This window comes from Camelus ferus, chromosome 1 (assembly GCF_009834535.1).
Source record: "Camelus ferus isolate YT-003-E chromosome 1, BCGSAC_Cfer_1.0, whole genome shotgun sequence".
In the NCBI taxonomy this organism is placed as follows: domain Eukaryota; kingdom Metazoa; phylum Chordata; class Mammalia; order Artiodactyla; family Camelidae; genus Camelus; species Camelus ferus.
Window position 1 is genome coordinate 54542214 of NC_045696.1, and position 12047 is coordinate 54554260.

The 12047-nt window shown below is 41.3% G+C and overlaps 1 long non-coding RNA gene across 1 annotated transcript in view; it reads right to left on the minus strand.

Annotated features, from left to right (window-relative positions):
• LOC116666611 overlaps positions 1-12047 on the minus strand; it is a 1176059-nt gene that overhangs the window by 963913 nt on the left and 200099 nt on the right. The window lies entirely within an intron of this gene.

A 12047-nucleotide genomic window follows, 5' to 3' on the forward strand; every position in this document is an offset into this window, starting at 1 on the left:
GAAGTATGAGAAATGCTAAAAAAGGTTGAAAGAAGTAGGATCTACTACACTTATTTTTTTCTAAGAAGATAACCACAAAGCATCAGGACCCAACAGTCACTGACAAAGATGCATAGCCGCCTCTGGAAACATCATCCAGGGGCTAAGGGAAGAGCCAGGCACTTCATTTTACTCTATCTACTGGTTCGCAGTATTTGGATTTGTAGCCATGGCTTCACCCTTGCCAAAGGCTCCATGCTGTACGTTGTCATTCACACTGCCAGACGGCCACGTCTGCCAGGATTTATGGCTACCATGCTGCTCGATCATCGCTAAGAGCAGATGGCTGGGCTGAGGGGCAGCAGATTGCCTGAGGGCAGAGACAAGGGTGTTGAGTGGGAGAGAACATGGTGGCCATAGGGACATGCTTCATTCTTTAATGAGCCTGGAAAAGCTGTCTTTTGTGAACTTCTCCTTTCCTTAGAGGCTTTAAGCAGGTAAGGTAAGATTCCTGGTAAGCTTCAGGAAGCTTGGGAAACTCCTCAAATTGAATACAAAAACGTTAGGCAAAAAACAAAAAACAAAAAACAAAAAAACATATATATATATATATATATATATATATATATATATATATCCCTTGCCCCGGAGAGATCTAACTACATAGGTATCTAAAGAGAATCTTGACTTCTCTCCCTCTACTTGAAAGTATGTCATGTTTATATCCATATTGCTATATGATACCAAGAAGTCAATTTTGAAACATCTGAATTGTTTCAATTATTTACCCTTACAGAATCACATACTTAAATTCTTAAACAGGTTGATGTAAATATAAAAAGGAAACTCACTGGCTACATCCACACTGGATGCTGTGGGTAGTGTCATCTTGGTACAGTAGAAGGTAATGAGGGGGGTCTTCACAACAGTGGAAAGAAAAGAAGAAAGCTACCGTATGCTCCCCGCTACTTAACCTTCCATCACAGATAAGGGAGTATACTAGGGAAAGAGGAAATAAAAAGGGAATTCCAAAAAGAGATGTGAGCCAAGTTTCAAGCCAGTTATAACTCCATCCTATCACTCTTCCACGTTACCACCTCTGGAAGGCTCTCCCCAGTGTCAACATCCATAGTTGAGATGGTTTGCCTTCCTCAGTGCTTCCAAGACACTCAAATCCCATCTCTAGCACTGCACATATCAGGTCCTACTTACCTCTTTGCATGCCTGTTCTCCTTTCTAGACTATGAGCTTCCTGAAGGTACAAATTTTTTCTTCATCATTTCTGAATCCATGGTGCCTAATATGCAATAGATTCAATAAAAGTGGTAAACAAATGTACAAAATAAGACCTTTCTAAGAGCTTCACTGTTACTTAATGATACAACTGGACTAGAAGTACAATCATGCTCAATGTGCAGCACAAAAGCACGATGCAATCTCTGTATAGGCGTTCACGTACAGTTCTAGATTCAGGAAATGCAGTCCATCATACTGAAGCTGGGGTTTTGGGGAGGTAAGGAAGGAGGGGATAAAAAGATGGGCAATTTATGTTAGTGGCTTGGGATTCATTTACTACTTTTTTAGTTTTTTTTAATCCATCAAAGTACTCTATATTTTTTATTGCAACATTAATAGAAATTATACACTTGAATTTCCAAAACTACAGTCCATGTTTTTTTCATATAAGACAACTGAAGCCCAGAGAAGGGAAGTGACTTGTCCAAGTTCGTGGCAGGACACAGAACCCAGAAGCAGCAGCCTTAGGTCTCCAGAGCCTTTGTCTTTTCACAATATCCAGTTGCTATAATATTTTAATGTACATCCTGGCATGCAACAAAATAAATTATCAGTGGTAACCATAACACTAACATTGTCAAGCCTTTTGAAACATTCTAAACTGTGTCAGTTAATTGTACAAATCTCTCTGGTTCTGCATCTTCCCGTAGGAGTTTAGAGGTTTTAACATTGCCAGGAATAGAATAAATCCAGGATAATAAAGATGTGGCAGAAAAACAAACACTGTGCTTAGGGGGGTTAGGAAACCAGATTGAATACAGTAAAGGGTACACTGAAGACAATGTGTAATTGGTAAATCAGGATGACAAGGCTGGCGTTCCTCCCCATCTGTGTCTGTTGGCATGGCTCCCCACACTGCCTCTCTGAATTGTCTGAGCAGGTCTACAGCGTGCTGGAAAATGCTCCATTACTCTTTGTACCTGTAGATGCAAAGCCGTCATGTGGTGCATCCCAGGGGTGAGAATTCTACCACCAGTGTTAGCAACTGGAAAGAATGGAGGCATTGTTCAGGCAATACAGCAACAGTCTCTGATGTTTTAAACAAGGACTGGAACCACTTACTAGGACTGTTTGGGAATGCATGGGGGGCATTTCTGATTCTCCCAGTAACTGAAGGCTTTTCTGCTGGTATTGAGTGACTAGGAATGCCAGATGCCCTGCCACGTGTGGGTGGGGGGAGTCCTGCACAACAACGAACTGGCCTACCAGACATGCCAAAGCATCCCCACCTTGAGAATCACTGAGAGTATTCTCAGCTTGTGTGTCCTCCAGCAACTCAGACAAGGGACCCTGAGAAGCTTGAGTCAAGCTTCAGAGATGGGAGTGCTCCCAGGGCTTGCCTTCCACTTGAGTAAAGGTTAAGAATTTGGAGGAGATGCAAAGTACAAAACAGAGTTCTTTTTGGTGGACCTGAAGGTATTATAAGTGATTTGGTAAAGGAAGTCTAGACAATGTCACTCCTGAACAGTCAAAGAACTATTGAAAGCATAGAGGTCCCCTATTATTAACGTGAAAATTCTAGTGTGTAAAAATCTTTAAAGAAAGTAAGGAGACCAGGGTGCCACCCCTAAAGCAAAGTCAGAGTATAACCAGGATATATGAGATAGATAGATAATAAAATAAGATAGATGATAAGATAATAAAATAAGACTACTGGTTGAACAGATTTTAACTCAAGTGAAGATAAAGAGATATGAAATGAGGGTGTAGAAATCACAAGAGAAAGATATATAGTAGGCAGTAGGAAATGTAAAAATGAGTATAGATGGGAGAGAACCTGTTCCTCAAATAATTTAGATTCTAATAGGTAAACAATGAGTAAGATATTTAGGGAACACCTATAACTCTTGGGCTGGATTTTGAAAACTCCAATGAATTAGATTTAGAACAATGGAGAAGTGGAAGAAAATATTCCATGCAGCAGAAACACTGAGTTAAGGGCAGACTCTGCCTATTTCCTCTTCCTCATCATCCATGCTCTACGGCTCCATTCATAACGCCTCTATTTCCAAAACCTTTTATGTTTCTAGCCAATTCACACTAGGCTGTACCACACAGTTCAGAACTAAGTTATATGCTGTCTCAGTCATTCTGTAGTTTTATTATGTAATTATCTCTTGTCTCCTGAGACACACGGTAATCACCTTGAGTGTAGCAAAAATTGTACCGTCTCTATTTTTGCAGCTTGCCCAGTCACATATAGAACTAGGCATGCAGCTCATCAGACACATATTGCCTAAAGGTTTGTTGACTTGAATAGAAGAAATACGAAAATGAGGGACAAAGACAGAGATAGATGAGTTGTCAAGAAAGACTGCCATTGCAGTGGATACTTGAAAGTCACTGCAGCCATCATAATGCTTCAGAATCCCGCATTGCACCTTGCACAAAGTAGGCACAAAATGAGTAGTTACTGAAGTTAATTGACAGGAGAACTGGTGTTTTTTACGGAATTTCTATGATCTTGGTATTTCTGTGATTTCCAGGAAGCTAGACTGCTTCTGGGAAATATGTCATTTGTATGGGAGAGATCTGTAATTTTCTGCTCAATGATTGGCTCCTTAATAATGGAGGTCACAGAACCTCCATTATCTTGCCCTAAATTGACCCCTTTTACTGCCATGACACAGGATTAATCAGGGTTGACCTTTCTGGAACAACCATGGATTGGTGAGAGAGAGAGCATCTTTGTCTCTTTCCTTAGAGTTTTGAAGTCACTGACACTGTCCACCCTGCTCTCTCTGGTCCCATCTCAAGAAGAGGCCAAGATAATGGCTCTCATTCATCCCTTACCCACATATTTTTGAACACTGCTCGTTACAATTTGCTGCACTCTCATTTCACATCTCTTTACTCCCACTCCAGTTAAAACTGATTTAACCAGGAGTCGTATTCTTCTTATCCACTGTAACCAAAGTACCTAGCACAATTACAGGCACATAGTAGACACTCAGTAAATATTTGTTGACAAAAATGGTATGCCTTTTTAAGAAACTGCCTTTTTTACATTCCAGTGCTCATTTATTTCTGGATCAGGTTATGTGCTTTAGTAATGTGGATTCTGAATCTTCTCTTAGGCTCTTCTACACAGAAGTGCCGATCTTAAAATAATTGGTTTTGGGTCTTTTAACATTCTGTGTTTCCAATTCTTTTCACCGCCTGCATGGCTAAACCAACACATGGTCTTGTTGATCCACTATCAGTAAAGTGGGAATTAGCTTATCAGTGGGGCGTATTTCCTTTTCTATTTGTAATACCTTTAGCCTAAACTTGGAAAGGTGGGGTAAGAGGACCTTAATTAGCTGGTTCTATTTTGTGCAGGGTGTGTCTGTATCGGGAAAGCGATACAGAGGATATTTACATGATTCAAGTTTAAGTTGTGTTCCCTGTCAATCGGTTCCAGTATGTTCAGGGCATCCTGGGGAGGGCAGATAAAGAAACCGATACACTTCGGTTAGGATCTTTGAACGAAGAAGAGAAAAACTGTTATTCATGAAAATCAGACTTCACTCTCTTTCTAACCTACCCTTCTTTTCCCGCCAAGTCACTCCTGGCAACCAGCTCAGGAGGGAAGCCTAGAGAGTGAGAGCGAGAAAGCAGTGACTGTGTCATCTGCAATTCATTTCAAAGAACGGTGATGTGAGCACACATACATTTAAATATTTGAAAAGCATCTTTTAAAATGAGTATCAAAATGACAAATAATCTAATTCAGAGAAAAATGCCCCAGCGTTTCCCTATCTCCCTTTTCTCATGATGGAGATAAATCCCAGATGAACCTCCAGACAGCAGAGGGAGTGGGAAAAATACTAGTAATCACAAGCACAATAGGAAAAGAAACGTCTGCAGAAACCTGCTCGCTGGAAGAACGGGGCCTCGGGTCTTGACTGCTGCCAGCAAGTACGAGACCCGAACACAAGAGCTTTCTGGGCTCTGGGGTGGCTGGCTTAAATGGGGAGGTGGCAAGAGGCTTGTTTACTTTGGATTTCTTCTACTGATAGCCTGAACTTCAAGGGATTTGGAAGTTTGATTCGGATTAATGTTCAAAGGCTAGGCGGCCTCTCACAATCCATCCAGCCCACTTATGTATGTAAAACTACAGGGGGAGTTTCAGGAAAGTAAGCTCTCTAGGGAGACTCCCAGCCTTGCTGCCAGAAATCAGGGCAGAAGCCAGCCAGCCAGATGAAATGCCAGCCCTAATGAATCTTTCCCTGATTATGACCAGAATCTCAAAGTACTGCGGGCTATGGAAGAGAAGCAAGGGCCAGTGAGACTCCGGGGCACTTCTGAGTCCGGGCTTGAGAGCAGGAAGGGTGAACGGACTTGAGCTCAGAGAATTCGGGAATCAGCTTCTTCATCAAACCTGCAGAGCATAGGGGTCACGGATTTGGAAATTCCAGAATGCCACCCTGCCACCTGAGCTGCCTGCCTGCTCTTCCGCTGTGTGTCTGGTGGCTAAAACTAGGGCAGCACAGCTCCAGGCAGAGCCCAGACAGTCACCCAGCTGCGATGTTATTTTCAATACAAGTTTGTGTGTTGCCTCTGAGAAGGGCTGTGAGAAGTACCAATGAAATGAACGCCATCACTTTGAGTAGAGAATCTGCATAAATCACTGTCCAGTACATTCATTCCTAGTGACAGATTAATTCCTTTCTTAGGTTTTGCTTAAGAGGGTACCACGGAATACTAATACTGTTCCCCACAGAGAGAAAGACAGAGGGAGAAAGGAAGGGAAGAGAGAGAGGAGAGAGACACACAGAGAGAAAGAAACTCAGATTTCCCTCTCAGCCGGGTAAAAAACAGGATGACAGTGTGTTAAAAGAGGAGGGGTTTCCAGTTTGCCCAGCAGAGGAAGTTCACGTGGAAATTGTACTATAGGGTGGAGACTGCAGGGAAATCCTAGCCACTCACATTGTGTCTCTGCACTCTGAAAAGCTATAGGACGTGGGCTGACACTGTAAGCTATTCTGGGAGCTCAGCATTAGTCCATTCTCAGCCTCTCCCTGCAGGCAGGAGGAGGGTATCATCTATGGAGGGACAACGAAGCACAGGATTTGATGTCACTCAATTTGAAAGATGTAAAGGCAAACATTCCCCAGAAGGACTCCCTGGAAAACAGCTCTGAGCCACATGCCAAGTTCATAGAAATGTAAGACAGGGGAAGGAAGCCAGGAAGGAGGGGGACCAATTCACCTTCCACGACAGGTTCCTCCCTGGGCATGTTTCTGAACCTGCACCTGAAAAATGACTGTGATGGTATTTGCAGTTTATCAAGTCTTCCAGCGGAGGTGTCAGGCACAGAGAACTCACTTGTCACTCCAACATCTCCTGGCATTTGCTAACCACAACAAGGAATGGAGGGCAAAAGGATTACAGAATTAAGCGGCACTGGTACAGCAGCTGGCGAGGGGCTGAGATTTAGCTGTCACTTTGAGGAAAACTCCATTTCATTTTGTGATTTGGAGTTACAACAGGGGGAGCCGGGCTGGGCCAGCCTTCAGCCACATTCACAGGGGAACTTCAGAGGGACTTTCAGCTTGTCGAGGAGTTGCCAGCTGCCAGTTTGCTCCATCAACTCACTTCCCCTCTAGGTGTGGAGGAAAATCCACCCCATCTCAGTCAGGTCCAATTTCACCACTGCCCTTGCTCAGGCGCCTTGACTTTACTGAAAGGTTCTCCACGAACTTTCACAAATCCACAGTTGCACCGTTACCTGGAATGCTGCTCCAAGACCTGTGTGCCTGACACATCTCTGCTTCTCCATTAAGACCATGTAACCCAGCATAAGCATCACCTCTTAACACCTACCTGCTGCCACCAAGAAGTCTTGAGCCATCTTACTTAATATGCTCCCATGGTACCCAATCACCACTGGGTCTGAAGTTTTCCACTGTGTTTGCTTTTCCACAGGACTGTAAGTTTCTTGAGGGGGTAGAATGAGCTGTACTATTTAACAAACTTTATTGAGAATCATCTTTCCCTTGTACTGAGGAGAGATACAAGGGTGAATAGTTCAAAGCCCTAATACTCGGAAGAGGGCCTAACACCTGGTATGGAATCAATACATAATGTTTAGAAAATAAAAATAAAAGGATTTTTATTCTAGTTTCTCATAATCCAATTAAAACATGTCCAGCTACATGTGAAAGTTGAAACCTAACTGTGTATCAGCAGGGCATGGTGCTTTACTTTGGTATTTATGTATGTGCGCACGTGTGGGTACATGTCTGTATTAATTTGGTTCTTTGATCACAGTGAAATAGGTTATGGGAGCAAATACCTCACATAATCTCATTTGCTACCCAGCCTTCCATTCAAATAAGCTAGAAATGGGGATTCAAAAAAAAAAGACTGGGACAGAAAATTGAGTCAGGGCTTAAGAAACACACACAAGGGTCAGCAAATTGGTGATGATAAATAGTACAGACCCTTCCTTGTTTTGTTTCTTCAGTTCATGATGTGTGCAAGGCCCACCTTTATTTACTCATTTTTCTATAGAATTCCCGAAATAAGAAAATAAACAGTCACATGCAACTTACTTGATAGGGTTTTCAACCCAGGACTGATAATCCTGCTATTAGAAACCTACTGCACTCAGTGAATCCCTCATCCTCCTCTGTCTAAGTAATTGCTATTCACCGTGTTTTCATCCTTGTGACAAGCACATTTTGATTTGAATTTTTCATTAAACAGAATTTTTCCTCATGTTCAGCTTTTAAGAAAAAAACAGATAAATCACAGTAAAAGAAGCTGGTGTCAGGGATTTATTGAAAAGATTAACTTTCAGGTATGGCTTATATTGGTAGAGATTCAACTCAATCCTTTGGCATTTTCTCCACGAAAATCCAAAGTGAGAAATTTGATGTTGAAAATGAAACAAATCAACACCTTCAAGACTTTAAAAAAAAAAAAAAGAGTCATTGTACCATGTGTCATGTAGTTAGGCAGGGAAGTAGACAAATCCTTTATTGAAAATATTTTCATCACAAGGGTTAAAATGAAAACGAAACTTTATTTAATGCTCAGTTAATTAGCAATCCTAATTAACCAGGCCATTTGACTTTCAAAATCCTCTTTTCCATTCATACACTGATTCATTCATCTAACATCTCTTGGTGCTGTAAGCCAAGATTGGGGAGAACAACCACGTGGCTCCTCCTCTCAGGACACCCACAGACTGGAGAGGGAGAAAACATTACAACAAAAAATGTCAAGACACTATGTGACATACACAACTTGGAGCAAAGTTCAGTGGTAGCATAAGAGACAGAAAGTATGTAAGAGAAGGGGACTTAAGGGAATTTTTCCAAAGATGCAGTATTTCAGTTAGACCTTAAAAGATGAGAGAGAACTTCTCAACTGGACGAGAGAGGAGGAGTAACCATTCTAGTTTAAGGACTCAGAGATGCCAAGAATAGAATCCAGCAACTGCAGGTGCCTTCGGGGAGCTGAAAGTTATTTTACATGGTTGGAGGGGGGAAAGTGGGTTGAAGTTGGTATTGAAGGTAAAGGGATGATAAAGACCAGATCACAAAGAGCCTTGCACACTTAGAAAGGGTTTTATAATTGATACTCCAGGGCTCGACAATAACATTAATCAAGGATTTAATCATCAAGAAACTTTCTCCTATTTGTACCATCACCTCTTCCTGTTGTTTTCCTGAATATTCCACTGTTCTTTAATCCCCCTCCACTGAATGTCTACATAACTGAGAGTGCATGGTACACAATGTATCCTCTAATCAAAGATGGCTTTTACCCCTCTCTAATTGATTCAAGCATTCTCATCCTGTTTCTACAATAAGGTTAATATGCTGTCAGGACAGAGGTTAGGTCTTAAACTTTCCCTGTACCTTTACTGTACGCTCTACAGAGAAGCCACTTCAGAAGTTCCTACTGATTAATATTTAAAATTATCATAATTATTTTCCATCAATCCCCTCTAAATGCTGAGACAGATGTTCGGAAACAAAACAAAATACTATATCCCGCTTCACATTTTGAAGTACACGGTCAACTCAAAACTTTCAATTCATTTCCAAATTTATCATGGCAACTGATTTACCCTCTGTGTTCCCCCGAGTTAACCTTCAAAGCCATCATCTTCACATTCTCTTTCCCCCACTGACCACTATAAAGGATGAGATCTTCTAAGTTGCCTTTTTTTTAAAAGAGTGATTTTAAATGACATATTGGCTATATTACATTTATACCCGAAATGTCAAATAAACACTACTTGTAATAATTTAAATATTGAAATACACATTTGCATTAACTATAAAATTGTATCTTTAGAAAATGATTCATATCAGTTCTTTGGCGGTGGGCAGTGACACTGAAGGCCACCTATTTCATCCAAGAGACAGGCTGGTTTCAAACAAAGCAGTGTGCACTGTCATCCCCACAAGACCTGTGAGGATGGGTTGGTTACAGGGCCTGTCTGCGAAGGGGACCCCCACAAGCTGTAACTCTGGATCTAGGTGCTGTGACCCTACATCCTCATTAACAGCCTTGTCAACTGCAGAAATAGTCACAGAACATTATATTCTCAGTTCCCTCCTCCTGAACTGATTGGGCCTAAAGAGAGTATCACGTGGATGTTAGAAAGGGTGTTTGAATGCAGTGAAAACAGCCAGTTAATCATGGCATCAGTAATGCTAAGCTGTCTCCCAGCTGCAAAACTAGGGGCTGAAACAAAACCCCATTAACTTGTCCATTTCAGCTAGCAACTGTAGTCTCTATACACCATAAAACCAGCTCTGGTACACTCTGGGATACAAAGAGGTTGCCAAAAAGGTGAAAATAAAAAAGCCTAGTTTGTTGCTTTACAGCTCTCCTTAAGACTGTCCATTTCAGTTCCCACTAGACTTTACACTAATAGGTCATTTTAGACAGACCCTAATTCTGACTGTGTGTTGTGTTTCCCCCACTAGTCCGTGTCTAAGCTGAAGTATATGCCCTTCTTCAAACTCACTTCACTGCCATTCTCGCTACACAAAGGTCTCCTCTTTGAAGCTTACATTCCCTATGTAAACGACCACCCTTATTTTAGTAGTTTCACAGCATTTGGGTTAAAACACCTAATTTTACTACTGAGATCACAAGCCTTTACAAAACCATAACAATTTGGTGCAGAGAAAAATAAAGTGAGTTACTTTATGTGTGATTAAAAACCCATGACATGAAACTCTAAGACTCACAGACCTCTGCTTGTTCAGAATTAAACACCCAATCTCTGAAGGAAATCTGTTCCTTTCATATCTGAATCAAGAAGTAATAAAGGTAGACATCCATTCTGACATCCTCAGGGGTGGCAGAAGATTGGTCACAGATCTGTAACTAATGAAGACCCCAAGAGTGTAACATAAATTACACAAAATGGAATTACAAGTGAAACCTCTGTCATAAAAAGTCTTGGTCATTTTCTGAAGTAGATGTACTTTGAAGGTCTCTTCAATTTGTACCAGTGACTTACTACTCCTGAGTCTGTTAAGATATACTGGTTTTCTCAATAACACAGAGAAAGTTCTGGGGTCCAGAGACATAAATTTTAGCAAAATTATTTATTCTACCTCTCGGTCACCGTCCCTTTTCCCCATCCTCCGCTCCACCGGAAAACTGTCTTGTGGAGACGTATGAACTAAGTGATGTCACACCTTTTTGTGCTATAAGTTGCCAACAACATCTCCATAATACACCTAGAAGCCCCAGGTAGCTCTTTTCATTCAGTTATTAAGTATATATATCAAGCATTTACTCTCTGCTAGGGAATAAAAATAAATAAATAAATAAGAGACAAGAGGGTTCCCCACACTGATGGCACTTAAACTCTGCTCATACTTTTCTTTCCTAAAATTATAAGGCCAAATCTTCTTTTCCTTGACTTAATCTATAAGCAACTCTGAAAGGTAAAAATATGCATTACCCTGGAAAAAGCCTACAAGATGGACCCCATGGGTCTGACCCCCTGTGTTAAGAAAATGACTACTCTCATGCCAACTAGAACATTTTCCTAAAATTCCAAAACACCTTAAATCATGACCACTGTGGTTGAAACCAACAAAGAATGAAAGCTGGCCCAGCATTATGACAAATAGTACATTAGCAGGCTTTGAGAAAATCATTTTCTTTTCTTTTTCTACACAAAGTCAATGTGTGTACTATTCTGAGGCTCAATTCTCTGAAGCTGTATTAACAAGCTAGCTTCTGTTCAATCCATGGCAAGATACTGACAGGTGTAAATTAACCAAGAACAACTGAAGAGCTGAAAAAAATACCAAAGAGGGAGATTGAGGCAAAGCAACTAGAGGAAAGAAGGGCATGGTTCTTCCTTCCCTGAAGTCAAGCAGATCCATGGGTTGGGCCAGGACATTTGTCCTGGGCCTATGTCTTGAGCTGTGTGTGTCCTGATGCAAGCTGTCTGATGCTCTGCATGCCAGCTCTTTGGTCATCATACAGCTTTAATTTACAGGATGTGAAACCGCAACATTAATGCTCAAATTACAGAATTAACATTAAGAGTCTTCCTGCTTTATAAAACGGATGATAATGCAAAGTGGAAGCTGTTTCGTGGTTCCGACACATCAGCTTCCCACAAATGCCAGAGTTGGCTGCTTTTTAAGTCAGAAGCAAATATGCCAATTTGTTTCTATTCAAGGTCATATAGTGGTTTCACTTAGAAGATTGCTCTGAACCCAAGGGTCACAGTTTCCCCATTAAGGTGGAGAAAAGTAATTGGGTCTACCCACTGCACAGTGTTTGTATTCTTTTCA